This window comes from Gekko japonicus, unplaced genomic scaffold (genome assembly GCF_001447785.1).
Source record: "Gekko japonicus isolate JY-2015 unplaced genomic scaffold, Gekko_japonicus_V1.1 scaffold3656, whole genome shotgun sequence".
NCBI lineage: Eukaryota > Metazoa > Chordata > Lepidosauria > Squamata > Gekkonidae > Gekko > Gekko japonicus.
This window is the reverse complement of record NW_015169285.1, coordinates 71,993-80,826: the sequence shown is the minus strand read 5'-3', so window position 1 is coordinate 80,826 and position 8,834 is coordinate 71,993. Positions and strand designations below refer to the sequence as shown.

The 8,834-nt window shown below is 44.4% G+C and overlaps 1 protein-coding gene across 1 annotated transcript in view; it reads left to right on the top strand.

Moving 5' to 3' along the window:
* LOC107114964 overlaps nt 1-8,834 on the top strand; it is a 78,498-nt gene that overhangs the window by 10,825 nt on the left and 58,839 nt on the right. The window lies entirely within an intron of this gene.

Sequence of the window (8,834 nt, the reverse complement as noted above, 5' to 3'; positions counted from 1 at the left end):
CAGCAGCAAGACAGTTGCCAAGGCATTCTCTGTGCATGCGCAGTGAACACTCTTTTACTTTCGGGGGGGATTTAAGTATCCCCCGTATCGTTTTTCCAACTCTTTAGGTTTTTCTGCACACCTGGCGACTGCTCCAAGTGTGCAGGAAAATCTTTCTGCCCCCCAAGCAGTGTTCCCTCTAAGCTGAGTTAGTGTGAGCTAGCTCATAGTTTTTTAGCCTCCAGCTCACACATTTCTGTCTTAGCTCAGGAAGGATGGCTCCAGAGCAAACTTATTTATGAAGCAGCCAACTCACTCACTCACAGCTTTAATGCCAGTAGCTCACAAAGTAGAATTTTTGCTCACAAGACTCCACAGCTTAGAGGGAACATTGCAGGCCCCAAGTGCCCCCGATGTGCAGATTTAGATATCCGCACAGAGGGGACAACTTGGCTATTAGATATATAGATAGGTTGGGCAAGATAAAATTTAGGATAAAATGTATCAGTCATCAAGGGACAGTGCCAGCAGCAAGTGGTTTAGGTAGCTTGTAGGAGCAATCTATTCCAGAGACCTCTGTAAGGGCCTCTGGTGGCAAGCCAGATGTAGATATGCACCAGAATGAGGTGGCAGAATGGTCTACAGTCTTGGGGGATATAGGATTGGTGAGCCCCCTGGTGGAGGTAGGGGTCCCCCGCTGCCAGGCCCTACCTCCCTGCCACCAAGCAGCTGGCTGGTGGGGGAAACTTACCCCCAAAAAGAGGGATATCCATTTGACATGCAGCAATGTGGCTATGTCACTGCCCACATGACCTGGAAGTGCTCTGGTATTTGGGTAAAAGCTCTATGATACAAACCAAATTTACTATAGAGTTTTTGCCCAAATACCAGACTGTCACCCTGATGTCCTGGACTTGGCGACATCACTTTCGAGTCACACGAGCAGTGACGTGGACATATGAACGTATGTTAGATGGGCTTCCCTGCTGCTCCCAGTAAGTTCCCCCCATCTCCTGCCAGTTGCCAGGAGGGACCTAGGGGGATACCATTTTTGAATGCCCCCTTTCACTGAACAAACTCTCCGTAAGCAGAAAAACAGCATAAAAGACAGAAGGCTGGGGTAAAATTCCCCCGCCATGCTCATTTTCTCCTGATGAGCCTTTTAAAATTATTTTTAAGTAGGGGAGCATTTAAAAATGGCATTTCCCTGCCTGAGATCATACGTTCGTACACTCTGTTGGCTCATCTTGTCACATGTATAGATCAAAACTCAGACTAAATACAGGGTAGAGTGTCTTCCAAATTGTGTAAAAACTTTTCATTTAGATGCCTTGTGAAGCTCCCTCACATTGACGTAGTCTGCTAATCATTTGCTTCCTCAGTAAGTAACGTATCTCAGAGGCCTTTGTTTGTTGACTTTTAAAATACAGAGTAAATGAAAAACCTTCAGTTGGCATCTGGAGATATCCTGCTATTATAGTTGATCTCCAATATGAACAAAATCAGTTCCCCTGGAGAAAATGGCTGCTTTGGAGGGTGGACTCCATGGCATTATACCCCCCTGAGGTCCCTCCTATCCCCAAACCTCACTCTCCCTAGGCTCCAGTACCTAATCTTCAGGAATTTTCTAATCCAGAACTGGCAACCCTACTCTATATTGATTCCTTTTTGAAAAATCATGAGTTTGTGACTCTCCAAGGCTTTATGATACATTTTTGTAGAATGGCATTGCTGAAAAAAGAAAGCGGGGGGTGAGAATGCATAGAGTCTATTAAAATGTATTTGGTGTCATACAAAATTTGAGCTGCTTGTCAGGCCATAATCTTGAAAAAGGGGTGTAGCCACAAAGTAGATAGCCTATCAAGATACTCATCAGTTTCTAAAGTTGGTTTCAGTTCCGTCATCCATTCCTTAACAATATTCATGCATTTCTGTATACAACTATTACAAGACAAAACTCTGAACTCAACCAGTACTAAATGGCTGTAGTTCTTATTTTTCAAGGGACATGCATTAACCAAATGGGACTTTGATATGGAAAGAATCTTTGCTTTATAATGCATCTTTGTTGGTAGAGTGGAGTGGGTGGAGGAAGTTTTGGACTCACTTAAAATAATCGTGAAAAAATCATGAAAGCAATGTGCTTTTTTAATCATTTGAGTAAACAGGTCAAAAGGTGAAATGGCAAACGTTTCAGCCACTGCTTGATGGACTGTCAAATGTCTCCCCAGGTAATCCCCAGAGATCTCTAACTGAGAACAGGTTGTGTGATCAAAATGGTTCAGTAACAAGGGAACAATAAGAGGCAGAGAATGATCTGACTGCATCCTTATTCCAAGTTGGCCACCTCCCACCCCCACCCCCAATATCAGCTTTCTGCCACTGGTAGCAAATAACTTCTTGCTACATTTGCCAGATCAACATTTCAGCTTCAGGGGCTTTTTTGAGCTTTGGCATCTGAGCTTCTGCAGTAGCCTGAAATGTAACTGTAGTAGCCTGAAATAATGACCACATAAAATAAAAGCTGTACCTTAAAATAAGGATAATCTGGCAGTCTTGTTAATTCACGCTCTTTCAGTGTCACTCTAAACTTTTCTCTTCAGTCTTACCCATATTTTTTTCCAGTTCTACACCCCTCCCCATTAAGAATCTTAATACTACTGTCAGATATTCAGGAAAAAAATATTATGGAAATAATAGGGGGAACCATTAGCCATGCAGAACTGTGATTTTCAAACTTTGTGCCCTCAAGCAAACCTTCCATTTTGGATCTTTTGGATCCTCAGTGTACCTTCCATAGGCAGAAACTATCTTTGTTTAATTTATATTTGCATCCCAATTTTCTCCTGATAAATGTGACTCAGGACCAGCACACACATTACAGCTGCCACCCAGGGTCCACTTCAAATCAATCCGAATGACATCTGAATGACACCATTTTGTTTGCAGATATTTACCATGCAGTTGGCCTCTCCCATTTCTTGAAGGGAGAGGCTCTGCAAGCAGTGGAACACAACTCTTTTCAGCCTTGCCTGCATCTGTGGGATACTAGGAGTGTGAGAAATTTCTCTTCTGTGGCCTCTCCTTGGGAAATGGAAGATAGCCACAAAGTCATGGTGCTGCAAGGGACTTGAGGTATTCTCCCATTTTCTGATGGGAGGGTTCCCAGGGGCAGCGGAGCATGACTTCCAGCCAATACCAACAGGGCTAAAAGTAGGATGAAAGGGTCACAGTTACACATGCAATATCCATAAGCTGCCTCATATGTACTAAGTCAGACCATTAGTCTATCAAGGTCAGCAATATCTACTGTGACTAACAGCAGCTCTCCAAGGTCTCAGGTCTTGTACATCATCCTTTTACCTAGAGATGCTAGTGACTGAACCTAGAACCTGCTGGGCCATCGGCCTTAATGTGTCTTACAGTATTGACCTTTGACACTGGCCCTGGTTTTCTACATCATAAGGACTGCCCATGAAGCAATTAAAGTGTGTCTTCCATTTTCCTGGGGGATGCATAGAATTTGGTACATGGCATGGCTCTCAGAAAGCGCTCATATAAAAGAAAGTGTTCCTTTTAGCTGTGAGGAGCTTGGAAAAGTGTGGGCAATGTCAGAAGAGCTTTCAAAGGGCAAAGACGTTTCTCAGCCAAGATTCCCGCTGGTTAAAAGGCTGGTAATGTAGTGCCCTGCATAGTTCCAATCTCCGGTGGCTACCCTTTTCTGGCCTTGGAAAGGTTTGTATGCCAGACTTCACAACTCTGAAGCTTACTTGGCTGCAGTTCAGCTAACATGTAAGATTAATTAGGATTTAACAATTTCATTGAAGCAAATCCAAGCCTGCCTTTTCCTTTTCTTTTCAAATTCATGTTTTGCATCTCCTCATTACCTTGGATCAAGGCACACCTTCATTCCCAAACATTTCTTCAGGAAGATGCTGGTGAGGGAGACCTTTCTGTGGTCCCTCATCTGAAAACTCCAATAGCTGCTGGTTCCAGTCCACTGCAATTACGATGTGCTGAGGGAACCAGACTGTACCAAAGGGATGAATGCGGCATATAAATCAGGCATACTTAATCTTTCCAAAGAACATTTTTGTACAGATTAGAGGGTAATCTGACAGGCGGGCTTTGCCAATTAAAACAGCAACTGCAATGACTGCAAGTGTTTTACTTGGCAAAGTCTGGTCCTTCTGTAAACAGTTTTGAATGAACAAGGGTTAATTTTATTTACTGTGAAAAACTGTACTCCTCATAGAAGGATATATCTTTCCTTTTGGATGCTTTAGATCAATCCAAGGCTGAAAATGGCAGTGAAGAATAGCCACTCATGTAAAACCACTGAAAAATGTAACAGTTCTTTTTTCCCCCAGATGGGACATGGACTTAAGGCATTTTAAGGGGAGATGAGTATCATAGAAGGTCTGGGCTCACTAAGGGATTGAAGTTCAGTAGTTGCAGCGGACTTTTAAGAAAACAATATTTAAAAAGCTTCCTCTGCAGAGTCCATATTTCCTTTGGAATCCCTGACCACATTTAACACTTTACTTTGTTGCTGTCTTCAAATACAAATGTCTTTCTTTAAAAATTCTGAATTCTGCAACCTGATAAATAGTACTGCGGACCTGAACATAAACATCCCCTTTTTAAAAGAAATGAACTGATCCGTGTACCTATGTGTTACCTTGTAATCACTGACATCATGACACATGGAGAGGACTGAGCAGAACAGAGTCATTCCAAGTTGAACAGGACAAGAGCAAGAAATTTGTCTGTCCTCCTGTCTTCTTGATACATCCCTTCCTGACCTTCACTTATGCACATGGGAGGACCATGATTCAGTGGCAGAACCAGGGGTCATTTCGTAGAAAAAGAGGTGCAGGAGCTCATTAGCATAACTTATTAGCATAACTTGTTTGCATATGCCACACCCGCTGACATCACCGGAAGTGTGTCAGAAGGCAACACCCACCACTCAGGCTCCACTGGACTGTTTTGGATTGCTAGCTGGGGGGGACGCGCATATCTGCACTCACAGAGGAGGGAGAGCTTGTACCTGAAGGTGGGGGGGGCTCTGCAACTTACCTGGTTGCTTCTTGCTCCTTGTGGCCCGACTGAGGGCTGCTGGGAGCAGGGGGTGGGGCTTGCAGCATGTGCCCACCCCCTGGGCTCCTTACTGCCAGAGCTCCGCTCCTGTGCGCTCTTGCAGGAAATGACCCCTGGGCAGAACACATTGTGTTTGCAGAAGGGTTCTCATCAGAGGATCAGTTCTCATCAGAGGATGAAGATGTCATGGTGGCTGACCCCACAGAGGATAAAACCCTGGCAGACCCTGAGGATCCTGGGCCATCTGACCCCCAAGAGCCATCAAGGGGCATGCAGCTAGCCGTGGCTGCTGGGCCTGATGCCCAGATGGCCCATGAGCTGAAGGCAGAGACAGGGACTGTTGATGAACCCACTGAGGAGATTCATCTATTTCCAGGAATCTCACAGTGACCTCCAAAAGACCAGGGGTGGAGAAGATGGAAAGATGAGGGAGAAAGTCAGCTTAGATTGTATGGAGTACAGCTGACCACCTGGGATCTCTTGTCTGCAGCCTCACAGGTTGCTCAACAGGTTCCTGCTGTAACTGCACACAGACTCCAGGTTACTGCTACAGCTGCAGTTACTCACTCCTATAAATAGCCTCAGTTCAGCTCTGGCTGTTGTGGGGTGGACAGCTGTGATACTGCCTGCTCTGATGCCTGTGTACAAGCAGGACATCCATATTGTTAGCAATAACTATTACAATAAATTGTATACTAGTCTGTTTTAAACTGGAGATGCCAAGGATTGAACCCAGGACCTTCTGAATGCCATGAAGATGCTCTGCCCCTGAGCTATAGCTTCTTCCCATGTGCATATAGTTTATACTGAGAAATAGGCCTATTTAAAAACTGGCTATCATATATTTTTGTATCTGGAGTGGAGAAACTATGTGTTCTAGCATGTAGCAACTTTTGACAATCCATGAGACCCAGTAAATACTCCCATTATCATTTTGCTACCAATACATTAGAGAATCAGGTAGTGTACATGTTAGAGATCCTGAGAACAGTTCAGAGCATGATGGCTGTTCCTTTATCACATGGGAAAGAAGTATGGGCCTTGTCTCTACTTGTAAAAATATCTTTTAAAGTCCAGGTTGCTCTGAGAATGAGGAAAACATGTTAAACAGTTCGGGAACTAGGAGCATGTACTTTGTTATATAGTCTCAAATGCCTTTGTTGTGTTGTGTGTGCTTATAATTACATTTCAGTCTGTACATTAGGGTTGCCAGGTCTTACCTGGCTGCTGGCAAGTCTTCTGCAATGGCATTACCCAGGAGTCTTCTGCAATGACATCGCCCAGAGGTGTTGTCATTGCACAGGGCACGTCGGGTGGGATGCTCTAGCATTTGGGTAAAAAACTCTATTGTCACCATAGAGTTTTTGCCCAAATGCTAGAGCATCCCCCAAGCAACATGCCTGGAGTTATGATGTCACCTCCACGTGACACCATCATGCTGGGAACATCGGGCAGGATGGGGCTCTTCGGGGGCAGGGCTTCCCAGCCATCCTAAGTAACACTCAAGACCTGGTGAGAGATGTAAAAGTGATTGCACCGCTTGGGAACAGTGATCATAATGCTGTTGAGTTCAACATTTGTATAAATAGGGAATTGGCCAAAAAGACTGATACAACCACTTTTAACTTTAAAAGGGGTAACTTCTCTGATATGAGAGGACATTTTTTGCCTCCGTCTTCACTGTGGAAGATGAGAAGTGCTTGCCCACTCCAGAACCACTGATTTCAGGAGGGGTGTTGGAAGACCTGAGTCAGATTGAGGTGATGAGAGAGGAGGTCCTAAAACTGATAGACAACTTAAAAACTGAAAAATCACCAGGCCCAGATGGCATACATCCGAGAGTTCTGAAAGAACTCAAATGTGAACTTGTAGATCTCCTGACAAAGATATGTAATCTTTCCTTAAAATCTGCCTCCATTCCTGAGGATTGGAAGGTAGCTAATGTCACTCCCATCTTTAAAAAGGGTTCCAGAGGAGATCCGGGAAATTACAGGCCAGTCAGTCTGACGTCGATACCGGGTAAATTGGTGGAAACCATTATTAAGGAAAGAATTAGTAGGCACATAGATGAACAAAACCTATTGAGGCAGACTCAGCACGGTTTCTGTAAGGGAAGATCTTGTCTCACTAACCTGTTAGTGTTCTTTGAGGGGGTGAACAAACATGTGGACAAGGGGGATCCAATAGATATTATTTACCTTGACTTCCAGAAAGCTTTTGATAAAGTTCCTCATCAAAGGCTCCTAAGTAAGCTCAAAAATCATGGGATAGAAGGACAAGTCCTTTTATGGATCAAAAACTGGCTAGTTCATAGAAAACAGAGAGTGAGTGTAGGTGGGCAATTTTCTCAGTGGAGGGTGGTAAGCAGTGGGGTACCGCAGGGATCAGTACTTGGTCCACTGCTTTTTAACTTGTTCATTAATGATTTGGAGATGGGAGTAAGCAGTGAAGTGGCTAAATTTGCGGATGATACAAAGTTGTTCAGGGTGGTGAAAACCAGTGAGGATTGTGAGGCACTCCAAGGGGATCTGTCAAGGATGGGCGAGTGGGCGTCAACATGGCAAATGGGGTTCAATGTGGCCAAGTGCAAGGTGATGCACATTGGAGCCAAAAATCCTAAATATAAATACACATTGATGGGGTCTGAACTGGCAGAGACTGATCAAGAGAGAGATCTTGGAGTTGTAGTGGATAACTCACTGAAAGTGTCGAGACAGTGTGTGACTGCAATAAAGAAGGCCAATGCTATGCTGGGGATTATTAGGAAGGGTATTGAAAACAGATCAGCCAATATAATAATGCCCCTATATAAATCAATGGTGAGACCTCATTTGGAATACTGTGTGCAGTTCTGGGCACCACACCTTAAAAAGGATATTATAGCTTTGGAAAAAGTGCAGAAAAGGGCAACTCGAATGATAAAAGGGTTGGAACACTTTCCCTATGAGGAAAGGTTAAAGCGCTTAGGGCTCTTTAGCTTGGAGAAACGATGACTGAGCAGAGACATGATTGAGGTTTATAAGATTATGCATGGGAAAGAGCAGGTAAAGAAAGAGGTACTTTTCTCCCTTTCTCACAATACAAGAACTCGTGGGCACTCCATGAAACTGCAGAGCGGTCGGGTTAGAACGGATAAAAGGAAGTACTTCTTCACCCAAAGAGTGATTAACACATGGAATTCACTGCCACAGGAAGCGGTGGCAGCTACAAGCATGGACGGCTTCAAAAGGGAATTAGATAAGCATATGGAGCAGAGGTCCATCAGTGGCTATTAGCCACAAGGTATAGATAGGGGCTCTGGGGCAAGTGATGCTCTGTCTTCTTGGTGCTTGGGGGGGGTCAACAGTGGGAGGGCTTCTAATGTCCTGGCCCCACTGGTGGACTTCCTGATGGCACTGGTATTTCTGGCCACTGTGTGACACAGAGTGTTGGACTGGATAGGCCTTTGGCCTGATCCAACATTGGCGTCTCTTATGTTCTTATGTTCTTAACTGGCCAGTGGTGGATTGGGAGCCCCAAAATCAGGGGAAACCCCACCCTCATTGGGGGAATGGCAACCCTACTGTACATCTGGTGTTCATGGGCCCTTGACCCTTTTCTTCATTTTGTTTTCCTTCATTAAATGTCTGCGTTGCAAGAAGTCACTTATTCCACCTGAAGAAATGGGCTCTCTTTCTGGAAAGCATAATGCTAGAATAAAATGTTGCTGTTTAAGGCACCACTAGATTCCATTTAATTTTTGTTACAACAGC